This window comes from Myodes glareolus, chromosome 23 (assembly GCF_982192425.1).
Source record: "Myodes glareolus chromosome 23, mMyoGla1.1, whole genome shotgun sequence".
Lineage (NCBI taxonomy): Eukaryota > Metazoa > Chordata > Mammalia > Rodentia > Cricetidae > Myodes > Myodes glareolus.
In genome coordinates, this window is record NC_142048.1 from 32,767,763 (window position 1) to 32,787,277 (window position 19,515).

General features: G+C 40.9%; 1 protein-coding gene across 3 annotated transcripts in view; it reads right to left on the reverse strand.

Moving 5' to 3' along the window:
* The window catches only part of Slc7a2 (solute carrier family 7 member 2), a 58,933-nt gene extending 50,018 nt beyond the window's left edge, over window positions 1–8,915 (reverse strand). For 2 of the 3 annotated variants that reach the window (XM_048441727.3, XM_048441728.3), the window contains exon 1: window positions 8,770–8,915. The gene's annotated coding sequence lies outside the window, so the exon portion shown is untranslated. Of the gene's footprint in view, window positions 1–8,265; window positions 8,283–8,769 lie in introns of those variants that run through there. The other variant, XM_085680218.2, reaches the window with a different exon arrangement.
* Window positions 8,916–19,515: the final 10,600 nt, after the last annotated feature.

Sequence of the window (19,515 nt, forward strand, 5' to 3'; positions counted from 1 at the left end):
CTGCCCACATCCCACAGCCAGCTCACACTTACAGTATGCACACCTCTGCAGAGGAGCCAGGCACGACTCTGCTTGACACAGGTGTAATAGACCGCTTCCGAGCCAGCGATCTCATAATTCACTAACGCTAATGCGCAATATCGAATATTTCATCTTTGAGGGTGTGCAAATCTAGCAGGCAATGATGATACACACCTTGAATTCCAGCACTCAGGAGGTAGGGCAGGTAGAGCTATGAGTTTGAGGCTAGCCTGGTCTATGGAGTGAGTTCTAGGATAGCCAGGGCTACACAGAGAAACCCTGTCTCAAAAAATAAAAACAAAACTAAAAACTAAAAGACATGGAAATCTCAGTCCAGTAAATAATTACTGCAGATGAATTTCTCAATGCATTATTCTATACACACTGGGCAAAAAGAAACAAATGCCAGTTTTTGCATTCTTTTTGTTTTTCCTTATACTTAATTCAGTGAAATGACTTTGCCACCAACTCTGGAAAAGAAACTAAATTCTGATTCAAGCAAACAAATGAGAAATGGAATCAGAGTTAATTCAACCCTGTTTATTCTCTGGACCTAACATATAATGCATTAAGATTCTATGTCATGAAATAAAGGCTGATTCTTAGAATATAAATTCAAAAGTGGTACAACTCTTACTACCAAAGACGACAGCTGGTGTACACACTCCCCTCTATGAAGTGGAGAGCTATTCCACTTCAGGGACATCATTTTTGTTTCGGGGAGACAAAAAGCTTGCTATGTAGCCTAGGCTGACCTTGGGTTCAAAATCCTCCTATGTCAGCCTCTTCAATGCTGGTATCCCAGGATCATGCGACCACAACCTGCACTTTGGGAATATTTCTCATTCCGCCTTCACGTACCTCCAGCCTCTGCAGCCTTCCTCACTGCACACCATGAAAGCTAAACACTATGAAAGGCTGGTGCTGGCCATCCACAGATGGGCAAAATGGTTAACTACACTAAGCAACTTAAAACTTAAGAGAGAGGGGGATTGAGACAAAGTCTCCTGCAGCTGGGGCTGATCTTGAACTCCTGACTTTCCTGTCTCCACTTCCCAAGCACTGAGATTCTGTAGGCACACACTATCACATCTAGCCTTAAAAATGCAAATCTCTGCACAGAGTAATTTAAGACAGCTTCTGGTAGTCCAGTGATGTAACTGATCACATCTAGCAGTAGAGAAGGCATGGAAAATGCCTAGAGCAGAAAAATAGTAGAGTATTTTAAATACTTTACAAAGATAACTTTTAAGGTGACAGCACTGGGCTGTTTGCTCTTCATATCTCTCTTGTAATCTTTCAGGAAAGATAAAAGATCCAGACAATGTAAATATGCTGTTCATTATGCACAAAGTTCACATGATCCATTTCAGCGCGGCTAACATGCACTATCAACAGAAATTTTATGCAAAGTCTGCTCTTTTTCTGTTTGGGTCACTGAACTAAGTGCAAACCAGATGTTACCTAGGATAATCTGAAAAGGCAAAAACCCACACAGCTTTCTTCTTTTATTTTGAGCTAACACAAAAGCACTTACAAATAGCACTTGATCAAAAGTGCCATTTGTGGGGCTTAACTCTTACTGACTTTAATGGTTTAGAACTCAAAATGTCCCTTTTTTCCCCCAGATTAAGCCCATATATTTCATTTACTTGTAAAGTATGCCATTTATTAAAACTGCTCACATCCTCGAAATTCCACTGTACTAAAATATGCATGCATGTTAGGTTCTAAGAAAATTTTAGAATCTAAAAACTTTTAAGTGGGTATTGTAATATGATTCCTGCTTGCAAAATTCCACATGAAATGTGCATTTTAGCAATTTATAGTTTTCTTTCACAAAAGCAAGATGGCCTGAAATGAATCGGTACTGTCATCCACCTAAATTCTTAGGTTCTGCAATGGATCTACTGTCTCGATTTTTGACGTTCTGTCTCTCCAGACCTTGATTTCTGAGCATCCAGAACATTCTAAAACGTCATTCTCGGGTGCTTTCTTCCTTCCCGCATTTGTCCAGTGCTGTGCTTGGGACAGAAGTCAGTGCCAGGAACTCAATAACTGCCCATGGGGAAGGATGCTAGAAATGAACACTGGGAAGCTGCAGACACTTCTCACAAGACAGTTTTAAAGCCACTGGAGACTTTAGGATACAAAACCAACTACTATAATCATGTGACAAAACCAACCGCACCTCTGGGCAGATAAGCCTGACCTATGCATGAATCCTCCGAGGACAGGACTCTTTTGCAGGTGAAATGTTCAGTTTCGGGAGTTTAACATGGCACCAGCCTAGGATGTGTTGACACAGCTAGTACTACAAATTGTATCAACACCCACTGCTGTTCCTTAATGGCATGCAAATGTCCTCTGTGCTCTCTTCTTGATGAATAGCCTACATACAAGAATCGTTCCCCCTACGTGAGCTCTGGGTCACAAATGCAGTACATCAGAGGGCCTTTTCTTTCTCTCCTCCACCCCCCTAACCAAATATTACAAATCCCAACCACACAAACTCTGCAAAAGATGGACTTCAGCAGAGAAACTGACTGTAAATATCCCCCTCTGGGCTCACTGCCATGGGTTCAGCACATTATTTATTAAGCAAATGTGATGAGTGACCGCTACAAACTAGTCACTCACTCCAGCCGCGCACACCTTCCCGGCTACTAGCAGTTAGTTAGGCTTTGATTCAACAAGTTTACAGAAGTCCAGAGATTTCCACAATTTCTACATCAAATGTATAGTGAGCCAGGAAGATGGATCTCAATGTCATTTTAAAGATATTCCGACATTATGTATCATTCTTACCCATTCTGGGTGAACCTGCTGATGAGTAGAATGACAAACATTCAAACAAGACTATGTTTTGCTAAAGCTGAACCAAATTCACTTCTTGATCATGCTGAAATATGTGAATCTGAGAATTTGGAGAAAAGACCATGAAGACAGAGATTCCAGGGAACCATAACACCTTCAACATGCCACAAAGAGGCCAGCTGTCCTTATGCTATGAACACTCTTTCTGATAGCTGGATCCAGCTGGGTACGATTACCCCGGGAAAAGCCCGTTCTAAACCCCAGGCTGCTCTGTATAATCTTGTCTGCTTTGACGATCACATCAATTACAGGGGACAGAGAAACCTTATCTTTCTACCAGTTGATCTCACAGTGAGTCCCCAACTGCTATGACCCCCTTGGTACCTGTAGGCTATCTTAAATCGGCAAGGAGGCAGAACGCATGATCAAAACTGCCCCATGCAGACTCAAAAGAATCTCTTCAGGTACCTTCCCAAGGTATCAAGAGTGGCTTCTGTATTGTGGGATTCTTATCCCAATTTGTAGAAACTCTAGCTGTCTACTGAATCAAAGTAGAGGCCCCGTATGTTCAGAAATCTCAAACAAGATGGCTGGGAAGGGGCATTCTTTTCTATGGAAAAAGGAACTGGGTGGGATGGGTGAATAAAATCTTAAGAACAAAATATCTGTGAGTTCCAGCAGAAGTGTCCCAAGTTACTGCTATGCAGAGGAGTTGCTGTGGCCACAGATTCTTTATTCCACCGAACAAATGTTCCTTGTGCGGAAAGTAGGACCGCAAAGCCGGCAACACCGCTGCACAGGGCAACGTGGAGTTTCAGAAACACGTTCTTCCCAGGGGAAATTCACATCCAAGTTGACACAAACGATCAGGATGAGTGTTTCACTTGATCTGCCCGTTTCTGCCTTTTCAGTGCTGGGCTGGGAAATGAAGGTGCTCCACCCAGGTCAGTCAGTTCTGAAGTTTATTTTATTTTTTTCGTTAGGACAACTGCTAGGGCAAATTACAAGCATTCTGTGAACTAGACCTAGGGAAAACTTCACACAGACCGTCACATAGGGTACTCTTGGGATCGAAGTTGCAAAGCTTTCATCTAAGGGAGCCCCGATTTAGGAAGCGTCACTCAGTCGTCTTGGCTTATTAAATAGCACAAGGTTTACGTAGACTAGATAAAATTTGACATGCTAACTTCGGAAGCATATGAAGCTGACTGCAGGGAATGCAGACCTTTTATAAACTGGACAGCAGGAACCGCGGGCGGGGAAAGAACCAGAGGTGCCACACACCCTGGAAAGCACACGCTGTGGACAACACATCTTAAGTTTGTTTCTTACTTTTTTTTTAAAGAAATTGTACTGTATTTAGCATATTAAATAAATGCTGCTGAAATTGGGGAGACACTCTAATTTTTCCTTTTGGTTCAATATAAAATAGTTATTAATTCTGCCAGTGACTAGCACCATCATCACTGCCGAGCTGACAACACCAGTAGACATCACAGCTAAAGCAAGAAATCCTCACAGTTATCTCCCTATTACCATCAAGGTAGCAGCTCAAACACCATTTTTCTGCCCACAAAAAGGAAAATGAATAACAAGTGAGTTTTAAGGCTTTATTACCGGATGTCATAAAAGAAAATGCCTGTTTTTAAGAACATCAAACTCAGTTCTCTTAAACATGAACACCCTTCCACCCAGAAAAGGGTTGAAGTGAGTGTCTTGGCTCTGGTATTGCTCTGCACCCCTGGGTGACAGGACACCACGCTCTATATCTGTGCCCAGCAGGGGCCACTGGAAAGGTACCTCCAAGAGAAGTGCTGAAAAGCAATGTATTAGACATGGAATGACAATTGGAGTCTCAAAGTCAGCATGAGTTAAGGAGAGAAGAGGAACAGCCAGCAAGAACCAACAAGGGCCATAAACATTCCTTAGTATGTATTGTTTAATAAGTTGTTGCTTTTTTTAAAAAAATGAAATTGATTCCTGGAGGAAAGGTCACGGGGCATTCTTTCCTTCTGTGTTGCAGGTTCTCTGCTCAGGGTCAGCTCTGAAGAGGGGAACGAGCACACCCAGCGCCTTTCCACCCTGCTAGCACGTGCAGGCCTGCTTCGCATTCTTAAGCTCATTGCACATATTTAACTCCTGTCTCTAGTCCTTTACAGGCAGCTAAGCTGAAAGCACACAAGGGAACACACAACAGCCTTCAGCGTGATGAGCCAGCCTCAGGTGAATCAAACCTTTCGTTAAGAAAACTCAAGGTTTCCGACAACATATTGTATCCACATCCACCTAGTACAGTGAAGAGCCACAGCTCTCTATAAGGACAGAGATCCAAACTGAAAGCTGCAATAAGAACGGAGAAGATGCAGGACCCACACATTAAAATCCAGTCTTTTAAACAAAAGCCACACTAACTCAGCTAGTTTTTTAAGTTGATACTAACCATACTTACCAGTCAGAATGTTGCCATAAAGGCAGAGGACGTCTTCAGAAATTGACACTTATTGTCTACAAGCGTCTACAAGTGTCCACAAGCACACAAAAAGTGTAGTATGCTGCCTGCCCCCACACCATAGCACAAAGCAGGTACGCTTACTGAGTTAGACAAGAACAATAAATAGACGGAGCTGGGATTGTCTGGATTAGCTGTTGCCTGCTGGAAACGAATTCCCTCTGGCTTTGGTTCTTACAAAGTAGCACTCCCATTTCTGCAGCTATAGATACTACTTCTAAGTCAAGGGCCAGAAAAGCAGGTAAAAGGATGTATGAGCAGATCAACACAGATTTGTATACCCAGCATACATGCTTTTGATAACGAAATGGCAGCACCATCATCAAATGTCACTATGCAGCACAACGCTCAAGCCAATGTGCTGAGATTTGCTATTTTTATACAGTTAACAATAATAAATTATTTTTTAAAGTCCATCAAGGAAGAATTTCCCCAATGCAAAAATGATTATAGAATCCTGTCACTAATTATGGCAGTAACTAGTTTTGGGTCACTCAATACACGCCTGATGTACTGTAGGAACCCAATAGACTTTGAGTGAAGGCAAGAAACCATTGGAAGACAGACGACACGTTCTCTCAAGTTGTTGGAACCATTCCTATTTATTTTACAACAAAGACACACTGAACACATGTTAGGTCATACTAGGTGAGGGAACAGAAGCACAAATTTTTGAAACAGAAAACCGCGAGGAAGCGTTTCATGGATTTTTATTATTGTTCAAGGTTTTATCAATAGAGTTCTGAATATTTTCCTAAAGGTTCAGTAGAAGTTAAACATTTAAATTTGCCAAGGTGTTTAGACAAGTATAATGTAAGGTCAGCTCCCTTAGTTTTTCAGTTGCATGGTGAAGCATTCCTGCATTCCTCTTTTTTTTTTTTTTTTTTTTTTTTGGTTTTTTGAGACAGAGTCTCTCTGCAGCTTTGGAGCCTGTCCTGGAACTAGCTCTTGTAGACCAGGCTGGCCTTGAACTCACAGAGATCCACCTGCCTCTGCTTCCTGAGTGAGTTCTGGGATTAAAAGTATGCGCGGCCACCACCACCCGGCCACCACCACCCGGCCACCACCACCCGGCTGTGAAGCATTCCTTTGGCACATAGTGTCAAACATGAAAGCTTAGAAACACATTCAACTGAAAAATTTCCTTTTGTTCTAAATATTTGGCATCCACGGAGTCATCTCTTAAGAAACCAGACTTCAAGATCATGTTCATACTATATCTGGGGGAAAACAAAGCAAACAGCAGCATGAGAGTGTTTTCCAGATTCTGTCCTGAAAGCTGTCCCTGAAAGGCAGCCAGATAAAACCAGGAGATGGCTCTGAACTCCCCCAGTCTCCCACCACCCCCACCGCTGCCACACACACAACAGGAGCCAACAAATGTAACAAAAAAGAGCCACATGAAGTCTGTTAGACAGTTACCAGAGAAAATCTTAAGGGAAGAACATTTGGAAAAAGGAGAAAAGGCCACTTACCAGTAGGGTCTCTGGCTAAGAGAGGCAGAAGAAATAACACTGACCTGAACTAAAAGATAGAAGAACACAAAAGGCGGGCACTGAGTCACCTAGCAGGGAGAAGAGGCAAATGGCTCTGCAAAAGTGAGTGGGTACCAGGGAGGAAACCCCAGCTCCAAAACTCTCCAGATATGAGGGCTCAAGGGGCCCAAAGATTGGAAATATAACAACAACAAAAATCAACAAATTATCACTTTTTTTCTTTCTTTCTTTTGGTTTTTCGAGACAATATTTCTTTGTAGCTTTGGAGCCTGTCCTGGAACTACCCTACCTCTGCCTCCCGAGTGCTAGGATTTAAGGCCTGCATAACCACCGCCCGGCCGAATTCTCAGACATTCAAAATGCCCACAGCTACCATATTGCCTTCCTCGCTGTCATTCCTCTTTCCAGACTCTTAACTCTAAACCTATCGACAAAAACTGGAGACTGGAATCTGGGCTTTGCTGACCAAGTGAAGGTCAGGATTCTGCAGACTGAATCTCTGCAGCTACCACGACGCTCTAGTATAATTGATCTTCAAGTTCGGGTCACATCCCAAAAGATTAAAATGCCTTAAGGGAAATGGCCCTCACTTATCAAGAGACAGAGGGAAAGAGAGTGGCGAGCAAAGGAGAAAGCTGAAAAAAATGCAAACACATGTAATGCTGCCTCCAAGATTCACTCCTGGACAGTCGCCAGCTAGCAACTCTTTAGCATAAGGCAAGGGAAGAAATGTTCCTCTGAGCCGATGTATCACTTCTTCATGCTACTTTGGTGCGATCAGAAGAAAAAAAAAGATCGAACAGCACAAAAGGCATATAAAACAATAGGGTATTCTTCACCTGCACAGTCCCTAGCCAGAGACAACAAATAAAATGCTTCGCTTTACTGTGAAGATAAATATTAATATGGAGGTAGAAAAGAAAACCAAGTCTTAAAAGAATGATGTTAGAGGCCAGACATACTTAACTACACGGCCCAAGCCCTAGATTCTGATAGTTCCATTCTCGCGAAGAACTGATCCACATGGATCTAATTCTTCAGTCCCAAAAGAGTCGTGACCTAAGATTTTTGAAGGTCAAAAGTCTTACAGTTTAACATTTGAATCGGATTAACTCTTTTACGTCTGGCATGTAGGCAGCTTCCACTTTGAGAGCCATCTACGGCCGTTCGACTTTTGTTGAGCATATTTCTTTGAAATAACTACAAGGTTACCTTACACCACATACTGCATGTATGCGACAAGAGAAGGTGGAATAGACTAGTCGAAGCCACGACCTGGAGCGAAGGTCTTAAGGTAATCAAGGCTTGAAGGCTTTGTGAAACGGGATTAAGAGGCACAGAACAACTCAAGCGCTTAATGCTGCACCCATTTACTTTAAGTCAGCAATACAAACTCTCCCACGCCCAAGTGGGTCATTTTACCTGTCGTACCAGATCCAGAGCAGTTTGGGAAAAGACTTCTAGCGATCTGAGCCTTGTTCCAAATTTAAACCAAGATTCCCAAGGGAGCGAAAGGAGACTTCGGGGGACCACTCCGTGTACAGGGTGTTGAGGCAGGCTGCCCTCCCGGAGAGAAATACTGAGGGTCCCCCGGAACTAAAGTGACTGTGGACACTAGCGGAGCCCCAGTGTCAGGCCCTATCCCGAGTTCTACGACCCGCGTGGCCGCCGTGGATCATGCACGCCTCGAGTGCGAGTCAGCCAGCGGCACCGGAGACAGACTAGAAGAGGAGGGTGGCAGCCCAGGGTGCAGCCCGGAGGACGAGGGTCCGAGGCTGCAGCCCCTGCCAGGAGTACCCGGACGCTCAGCTCCCCAGTCTCCGGAGCGCGGCCTCTCCTCCGGGCAGCTGCGCGCAGCTGGACGCGGCCTGGACGCCCGCGCCCCACCGCTTCCCCTCTGGCCCCGGCGCACTCTCTGCAACTTACTGGGGCAGCGCCCGGGCCGCGCGACGGGGACGGGGACCGGGACAGGGACCGGCGAGCGAGCGGCTGCAGCGCGCTGGGGATCCCACGCGGGAGAAGGCTAGAGGAGCGGCCGCCACCTTCCAGGTCCGCGCAGACAGGAGCTCCCGCTGCCGCGCTGCACAAGGCGGGCAGGGCACGTGGGCGCCCCACTGAGTAGGGGCGGGGAGGCGGGGCGAGGGGCGGGGCCGCCCTGCCCCTCCCTCGTGCTCGCGACCCCCCGCCGGGAGCGCTTGTCGCGGCCGCGCGCCAAAGCTCAAGGAAGGCGGTGTCCGGCTCCGCGCCTCTGTGTGGCCGGGGCCAGGGTGCGCGCACACGTGGTTCTGAGCCGGCTAGCTTGGGTGGGCGTGGGTCTAAAAGGCAGGGCTTGGCAGGGGGGAAAATGCTCCCGTTCCTTGGCAGAACCCAATCTCAGGGTCGTTTCTGAAGGCTCTTGTAAGTAGGACTTTGTCTCTTTTTACTGAGAATTGGGAACATAAAAGTAATTTTTGTAGATGATGATAATAAACCAGGAGCGTTGGTCAAATAGTACCACTTCCTCTGATGAAATCAAAACTTGGGAGACTCCAGACTTGTGACTAGGCAGGCAGTCATGGTTGTTTGGAGGTGGGTTTATAAGAAAATGAGACTTGGTATCTCCTAGCCAGCAAAAGTAGAAGTTACACAATCAAGCTTTCTTATTCCATGCTATTTTGTTTACTTTAGGAATCTCTGATAACTTTAAAGTTACAATGTGAAACCTTTGATTTTAACATGAAACGAAGCAGAGCATTGGCTCAGAATTGCTTATTGTATATTTTTATGGTTTAGTAGGAAGTACTACTCTTTTCAGCTTTATACTGTGGTGAAGGGCTCTTGACTCAACTTCTACTAATAGCGTTAGTCACGTGACCGCTCATGTGACGTGCTACATAAGTTTAATCGAGTTTCTAATCATTCTTTTTTAAAGCATGCTTTTCAGAGAAAGCTTGCTGAGTAGTGGAGGTTTTGCTCCAAAACTGGTATACATGCACACAACTTCTGTGAGCAGTTTCCATGTATTCACGGTTCTCAGAGAGGAATTCCAGGTCTATGGGACATAGCGACTATGAAGAAACTGGTAGGGCAAATGTGCTAAGCAATAAAAGGCACCAGCATAAACTTCCCACATTTGATCACAGATTCTTTATGCAAACCGTCCTTAACAACATCTAGTGAACTGATGTAAGGGGACGCTGACCCCAAATGCCCATTCAAATTCAGTCCCATACTTCTCAAACTTCAAGATGCCTCATCAATTTTATAAGGACAATGGATCTATTATTTTAAAAAATCACTTAGATTTTTAAAATAGAGGTTTTTGTGACTCATTCCACGATAGAGTCACGCTGAGTCATTCTAACCTCACAACAAGGTTGATTTTTGACTCGAGGTAGATTGGAATCAGGGCAAGGCCACTGCTGCTTCCAAGCAGGACTGAAGGGTTGGCCCTAACAAGCCTTGGATGCAACAATCTATTTCAGGGTCATATGACAGGACTCTAGAGAATTCCACTCTTTAATATGAAGACTCAGACCTTCAGGAGTTTCACCCTTAGTAACCTGTGCTTCTTGCAGAATTAGTCCCAGGATAAAAACAACGAACTTGCACTGAATAACTTATTTCTCACTAAAATGATATGGTCATTGCCTATTCATCCAGATAGGAGACCTACATAGGTATCCCATTAGATAAAACCGAAAAGTGCTGGAACAACCAACCAAAGTGCTAGAACATTGAAATACTGCCCATTGCCTGAGAAGAAACCACTTCTCCCATGAATACAGCCCCTTAGTGTGACTCTGAGCAGACATTGAGTATTATCTTGTCTGCTCCACAGTTATTAATTTTAAGGCAGGTACTCAAGTAATCCAGACTTGCCTGGAATTCATTATGTATCCAAAAATGATCTTGTCCCCCATCCCAAGTATTGGGATAATAGGATTATGTTACTACAAATTCTTTATACTGTCTTGGACTCACTGACCAGTCACCTCCATAGATTTTTATTTAAGTTCATTATGATATCCCCATGTATCCTTAGTCAGAAATTATGTTACAGTACAATGAATTGGGACAAAGTGATCTACTATCTAGAAACTGCCAGTTCTGTTAGAATAGCGATGGCTGAGTCAATGTGATTTTGATATTTCCAGAAGCATAAATATACTGTCTACATGGGAATGATCAGAGCTATTTCTCTGTGATACAAAAAATAAACAGGTCATCTACAACAATTTCTAGCACAACATCTAGGAAGTTTGGCACACTAGTTTTTGATGTCATAAATAAATCAACATATTATTTCCTGTGTGAAATTATTAATTAACCTCGAGTCTTGCATTGTACCTTTGGTTATTTCTCAACTTGCAAAAGATGTGTGAACGTACAAAAAATGGGATCCACAGATCTAGTACTAGACTCTAATACAGACTATGACAGATATAAGAAAACATGACAGGAGTTTTAGAAAGACGTTGAAAATAAGTTAAATTTTACATCTGTAAAGCTCCCCACCTCAGGAATGTGAGAATCCAACATGCTCATTTTTGAGAATAACCCAGCGTGTCACCTTTTAGATTTCACAAACACACTGAGCTCCTGAGGCTTGATGAAATCGCAGGGAATTTCAAGGGACTTTTGTCAATGAATAAATCCCACACCCTGTCCTACCATTCTTGTCAAATGCAACCCGTAGGAAATCTCCTGCCCACCAATGAGGGATTCACTTTAAGACTGAATGAGTTGATTCTCACGAGTTCTTATTATCTTCAAACTGGTTTTAGTTAACACAAACTAAAAACATTTGCCATTTTGTACGCTGATTGGATGTTAACAAAATAAGACTTGAACAAATACTAGACTAGAAGTCTAGCCAGCCCAATTTAGAGGACTTGCAGGCTATTGCTACTTTTCAATACCCTTTAAAGAACGTATAAAAATTTTTCATCAACTTCCCATTGGACCCAGTCAGTTTTACCATAACTAAAGACAAGGTGTGAAATACTGTGTATGGGGAGAGGTGAAGTGGTTGAAAAAAAAATTCAAGAAGTCTTTATGATGACGTTTTTTTAATTAATCTTTTTCTGCTGTGTGTGTGTGTGTGTGTGTGTGTGTGTGTGTGTGTGACTGAGTCCAATGGTTTTGCAATAGTTTTGAGTCCCAGCAGTACTTTCCCTACAATTTTCCCTGTGTTCGGTCACTTGGCTTCTTGCTGAGTTTTCTTTACATTGGCCATTAATCAAGAATTGCCCGGAGCTCCACCCAACCTTATGCTGGTTTCTGTTTCCTTCTGCCAGGATTCCTGCTGGTTCTGTATCTGCTGGGAAAAGTCAGTTTCCTCAATCCAAGTATCTTCAGTTCCCGCGGAGTTTTAAGGAACCAGAGCTAAGTTTTAAGAAGGAGCTTAGCAAGTTCTCTTTTCTTCCTCAGCAATGGTCTAGGCTCTTGTTGTTTCAGAGGTTACTCTTGAACCACATCTAATAGACTTTCACTAGTTCTCATACACATTAGATCTCCTGTCTGTCATTCTGCTACTTCCTGAAATATGTCTGCACTCTCCTTGGTTTCTGTGATCTCTTAGTGTTTTCTCTACAAACCTTACAAGTTTTTATTCTGCGTACCAACTGTGATCATTTAAATACATTCTTGAATCATTCTAATCCCCATCAACCATCACATCCTTAGTTATTTAGCATCTGTTCCTCAGGCTCAGAGTTTTGATGAAATCGATCCCCAAAGCCACCTTGCCGCATTTCTTATCTTTGCTCAAACTGTGTGACTTTGATAGGAAAAAAAAGAACTTGTACAAAATTAGGTGCTTCAAAACACATGCTGTGCATTGGTGGCCCATGCTATTAATCCCAGCCCTTACAAGGCAGAGGCAGAGGTAGGTGGATATCAGAGTTCATGGCCACCCAGTCCTATATAGTGAGTTCCAGGACAGCCAGGGCTACACAGAGAAACCCTATCTCGAAAACAAGCAAACAAACAAACAAAAAACAAAAACAAACTCGTTTCTTTCTTATACTATCTTTCTAAATCTTTTTTCTCAATCGTTATTCCTGAGATGAAGCTTTTTCAAATCACACTGGATTTTAAAAACTTAGAATCAAAGTCATGCAAAATGATTGCTAATTTTTTGCACAGATAACTCACTGAAATAATATTTTAAATATACTGAACTACATATAGATATGACTAGAATTAATTTAACTTACTTCTTTGTGTTCTTTTCCAGTGTGGTCTACCTTACTGTGGGTAGTACTCACTTGCCAATCAGCAAGTCTACTCTGGATTAGACACTATAAAATATTTTAAAAGAAATTTAAAGAATAATAAATAGTAACCCTCCTTCAGGTCTCATGACCCATTGAGTTGATAAAGCATTGAGAATCAATTTAAGATACAAGTAGTGGACCTAAAGAACACAAGAAAAGAGTGGCTCAATTAGATTCTACTGTAATGTGGAAGATTAGAGGAGGAAGTTGTCAGGAATGCTTTTCTGAAGAAATAGATTTCAGAAGATCATAAAGGATAGATAACACTTTTTTCTGTATCTATGGGAGAAAGAGAAAGGGATTCTGGGATGGAGGAGGTAGGGAAACATTGAGTAGGCTTGGGCTAAGATGTATAAACCAAAACAATGAAGGTGAATGCTGTGTGTTGTTTTAGACTGGGTCTACACATCTCCATTGCCTCTATAAATACAGGCAGATCCACATTTTGTCCCATTGCTTTTTCCTTTCTTAACTACATTGAGAACCTGAATAGATAAGAGATACTTATCCTGTGAGCCAAAGCTTTTCCCTCCTCATCTTCGGACCTTCTGTTCTAATGTGTGCCCCAAATGTATGTTGACAAGGTACTGCATGCTCTCACTAAGTCTTTGGATCAAGAGGCTAACCACTGAGATGACTGAACTAAGTGTTTTAAGTAACCACTTACCTAGATTCACCATTTGGTGTCTGTGTGTGTGTGTGTGTGTGTGTGTGTGTGTGTGTGTTCTTCAATTTTAGCACCCAAAATCCATTCTCTAGAAAGCTTCTCAGTCCCGGGGAAACATGGATGGATGAATTCCTTACTCAACTTTGTCATGTTTCAAGCTGGCTTTGGTTTTCATTTCTAGTCACCCCCTCATGCCTCTGATGACCATGGCAGAGAAAATAAAACTGTGTTAAAAGGAAGATAATGGATTTAGTTCAACATATCAGCACTGGCTTCATATTCTTTTTCCCAGCCTTATTTTATTTTTTCAACTACTGTACATTGCAGGGCATCTGTCATGACCCCATAGTAAGGGGCATCTGTTGGGGTCCCACGTTGGGGTGACATCCGTTGGGATCCAGTCTCAACAGGGTTCACACATTTCAGGGTAGGAGCATGAAGAGGGACACTAAAAAGAAATCCCACACTAGCTCAGAATTGAATATAATAAAAAGTTATTTATTTAGGAGTAGACTCACAGATCACAGTTCTCTGCTCAAAAGGGGAATTCAGCAGCCGGAAGGGAGAGAGAGAGAGAGAGAGAGAGAGAGAGAGAGAGAGAGAGAGAGAGAGAGAGAGAGAATACACTTTATATCAGTATTTATAGTGTAAAAGTCCACGTCTAAGTGGGCAGGTAACTTAAAGGCTACTGGCTGAAGGATTTCCTACAGCACCTCCCTGTTTTGTTTAAATAAGAGACTCTCGAGTAAGCAGGAAGTGCAATCAAGGAACTTCCAAAATGTGCAACAAATGACAGAGACAACTGGCTACCTGGGCAATCACCCAAAGTCTCATTTGCAATGTTGGAGCAACCAACTTTGGCTAAGGCCTTGAGAAACTGACAGACCATTCTCAGAGGCAGAAACATTTTCAAAACCACCTTACCTTGTCTTAGCAGGATTTGACAGTCTTTTTTCTTGTATCCTGCTTGTCCTGTCAGGACATTGTGCATTTTGTCAGTGGTTGATGCATGAGCAATTCCTTGCCCAAAGGCCAGTTTTGCCAAGAAGAAAACAAGCTCCAAGTGGAGTGTCTTTGGTGTTCAACATTCTCTTGGGAATAGACCAGTGCTGCCAGGAGCAATCCTGTCTAACATCAACAGAACCCTAAGTTATTTAAATGCCATATTCTTCAGCTTTTTGAAGTGATTGAAGATTATTTATCTATGCAGAGTACAATCTCTATGCATCTAAAAAACCTGATTAGTCTAACTATAAGTATGACAAACATGGATGACTATTGACCTGTAATTCTTAATACCTATATAACTTAAATACTAAGACTTCATATTAGAATATCAAACAATCTTTAAACAACTGTGCAACAAATGAGGACAATGACCTCAAAATGTAAGCAATGTATAAGTATCTTGATCATAGGTAGAAATGTATATTGCAATACAATAAATATTTCCTAAAATTGTATCAATATCCAAATGTCTTAAGCAGAGGTAGAAGTAGGCATGCATACAATATGACAAAATAACTTTGCCTATGTATACAAATATTGTAGACAAAAATAGGAACATATTCAATATAATTTAAGTTTGTATAAATATTCAATAATCTATACCAATGTAAATTGCCTATAAATAATAGCTCACAAGTATTCACTCTATTACTCACTATTATTATTAGTGTGAGTAAGCTCACATTGATCTATTATCCCATCCAATTTCCCTTTTTATTTTTCAAAGAGATCCCTTAGCCTTCATAATTTTCCCCAATAAAATCAACCCCTAATTGATGTCCCTAACCCTGAGGACAAACTTTGTTGGGATGTCGACTTCTAGAATTACTTCCAGCTGTCATGGGGGTAATGTTCTTTCTATGGAATCCTGTGAAAGTAAAATGATGGTTAAATTTCAAGATTACTGTCTGGTATAATTGCAAATAGTCTCTGAGTATTTGGTAGGATTTTTCTGAGGTTCCTATTTGGAGTTACGGCCAGAACATTGTAAAAAGGTGCACCATTTCAGCTAAACAATTTGGAACCATCTTGAGCAGCTGGTACCCAAAACAGGTCTTAAAGTAGCGCTATTAGCATCATGATGTCATATCAACCAGGTGGAGTTGTTGTGGGGCCCCATCTTCTTCCTGGAAACTTCAAAGATTACTGCAGGAAAATTTATTGTTCATTGTAGAAAACTTAAAAATTATTTATACAGACGTATATTCAATGAAAGGTATGATAGAGAAAAAATTAGGTATGAAAAAAGTAAATTTTTTTCTAAATTCTTTCTCCTTTCTGACCCATACCATGGCTCCTGACATGAGACAAAACTATGAATTTTTCTTTTAACAACATGCTTGGATTTAAAGAAGGACAGAGCCATTGTCCAACTCTAAAGCCAGCTTTGCTTTTTAAGTGAATTAAGACTATTATTCTAGTTTATGTTCAGAGAATCTTACCCTCTGCTGACCTGTACTCATAAGTCATAGTCTCTTTGCTTTGTGATCCTATCTGGAAAATTAGCTTTTCCTCATTAGGCACCAAGATGTCAAGGGTCTCTTGGTTTTTTGAAGATGAGTATTTTCCTGCAAAGACAAGAATAGAACCCTACCTTAACCCTTATAAGGTTTCCTTACCATCTGTATGGTTGTCACCTCTGTGATGAGTGGTCATTTTTCTTCTTCAAGAGATTTCTCTTTTTCAATCCGAATCTTTATTAATTTTGATGGTATCCATAACTTTTCTTCTTCTGTGGAACCAAGAGCAAAATCCCTTCCCCAAAGTAGCACATCTCCTGTTTTCCATTATGAGGTCAACACATCCTTGAAATACACCAGCTGATTTAATTCAGAACATTTTTCTATTATCCAATGTCTCTCTGCTGCTGTTGTTCCTTTCTCATTAGCATTAAGAAAATTCAAGGTTAATAAGGATTATGTAATCTATTTTGGGGGGTATTTTCCATCCCTTTCTGTTTGTTTAACATATCCTTTATAGTTCAATTTGATCTTTCTATAACTGCCTGACCTGTAGGATTGTTTGGTATACTTGTAATATGCTTTATATTATAATACGCAAAAAACTATTTCATTTTCTTAGATACATATGCTGGACCATTATATGTCTTTATTTGTGCAGGTATACCCATGATGGCCATAACTTCTAATAAATGCATGATTACTGAATCAGTCTTTTCTGAGTTCAAAGCAGTTGCCCGTTGAAAACCTGAATAAGTGTCAATGGTGTGATCTACATATTTTAATTTTCCAAATTCTGCAAAGTGGAACACATCTATCTGCTAGATTTTATTCCTTTGAGTACCCTTTGGTTTAGTCCATGCAGGTAGTGGTGTTTGGTTATAGAAAGAGCAAGTAGGACACCTCTTTATAATCTCCTTAGCTTGTTGCCATCTAATAGAAAATTCTTTTAAGCCTTTGCTACGGTGTTTGGGTGTTTGGTTATAGAAGGAGCAAGAAGGACATCTCTTTATTATCTCCTTAGCTTGTTGCCATGTAATAGAAAATTCTTTCTTTAAACCTTTGCTATTGACATGATGTTTCTTTTAGAATTCTGAGGCCTTTAACACACTTCCAATCAATAATTGATCAATTTCTGCATTACCTTGTACTAGAGGACCTGGCAGACCTGTATGGGATCAGATGTGTCTTATGTTTATGGGACAAAGCGTATTCCTGATTATATCTTGAACCTGTAAGAATAATAAAGACAATTCTGTATCATCTGGCATAAATTCAGTGGTTTCAATATGCAACACAACTCTTTCTGTGTATTGTGAATCAGTAACTATATTGAGAGGTTCTTTAAAATCCCTTAGTACCATGAGAATAGCATATAATTCTGCCTTTTGGACAGAATTATATTCTTACTTAAATCTTTGGATTTGTAACCTGCCTTTCCTGATTTATTTGCATCAACATAGAATGTATGGCTCCAATTATTGGTGTGTCATGTACAATGCAAGGAAGGATCCAAGTAGTTCTCTTTATAAGGTTAATTCTATCACTTTTGGTATAATTGCTATTAATCTCTCCTAAGTAATTAGCACAAGCTCTTTGCCAAGATTCATTGCTTTCCCATAATTTTTTAATTTCATCTGTAGTAAAAGTCACTATAATCTCTGCTGGGTCTATACGTGTTAGTTAACAAAGTCTCCATTTTCATTTTATAATTAATTCAGAGACTTTTTCCACATAAGTTTTTATTTTTTTACTTGTTTTATGTGGTAAAAAGGTTCCCTCTAAGATAATATCTTCTCTTTGCATTAAAATTCATGTATGGAAAATTCTGGAAAGCAATATGACTAGAATGCAATTAAGATTTGGATTCATCCTGTCCACATGTGCCTCCTGCAATTTTCCTTCAATAACAATCAAATCTTTTTCCACTTCAGCTGTTAATTCTCTGGGACTATTTAAGTGTTTGTCACCATGTAAGGTTTTGAACTATTAGATCAGGAGTTATCACAACAGCTGGTGGTAGGCTGGAAATGTCTCCTAACAATCTTTGAAAGTCAGTAAGAGTCCACAATCAGTCTCTCCTTATTTGTGCCTTTTGTGTTCTAGTTTTCTGTAAACTTATTTTATAACCTAGGTAATTGACAGAATTTCCTCTCTGTATTTTTTCAGGAGCAATTTGTAATCCCCATTTTGGCAAAGCTTTATTCACTTCTTCAAATGTTCTTTCTAAAGTATCTACATTTGAATCAGATAGCAAAATGTCATACATGTAATGGTAAATTATAGATTTAGGAAATTATTTTACATATTATTTCCAATGGCTGACTTACAAAGTATTGACATAGGGTAGGGCTATTGAACATTTCCTTTGGGAGGATGGTCCACTGGTATCTCCTAGTAGGCTGAGAATTATTGTAAGTAGACACCATGAAGGCAAAATTTTCTCTGTCCTTTTCTTGTAAAGGTATAGTTTAGAAACAATCTTTTAAATCAGTAGCTATAAGAGGTTATTCTTTTGGTAAAAGAGAAGGCAGAGGAATTCCAGACTGTAGAGGGTCCATAGGTTGGATAATCTTGTTGACAGCCCTCAGATCTGTCACCATTCTTCATTTACCACATTTCTTTTTAACAACAAATACAGGAGAATTCCAGGGGCTGGTTGATTCTTCAGTACGGTGAACATCTAGTTGCTCCTGTACCAGCTGTTCTAAAGCATATAGTTTGTCTTCTGTTAAAGGCCACTGTTTAACCCATACTGGTTTCTCAATCAACCATTTTAAAGGTAGGGCCATTGGTACCTCTAAAGGTTTGCTAGTTGCTTTGTGTTCTTGTATAGCCTGAATGGCTGGTGACCTTTATATTTAGTAACTTATAACACCATTTCCAGAAATATGAGTTTCTGGGACTGAAAGAATGTTAATCTGAGTATTCCATTGCTGCATCAGGTCATGACCCCATAAATTCACCTCAATATTAACCACATATGGCCTAAGCCTTCCTCTCTGTTCTTCTGGCCCTATGCATTCAACCTATCTTGTGCTTTGTTTCACTTGAGATAGGATTCCAATTTCTAGTATTTGAACATCTGCCCCTTAAAGAGGCCAATTTGGATGCTGAAATTCTGGAGAAATGATACTCATGTCTGCACCCATGACTATCAAACCCACAATTACAATGCCATTTATATGCATTCTTAGCTTTGGTCTTTATCACTTATAGAAGTCTGCCAAAATATAAGTTTCCTATTTTCCATTAGAATTTTTGATTCACCCTCCAG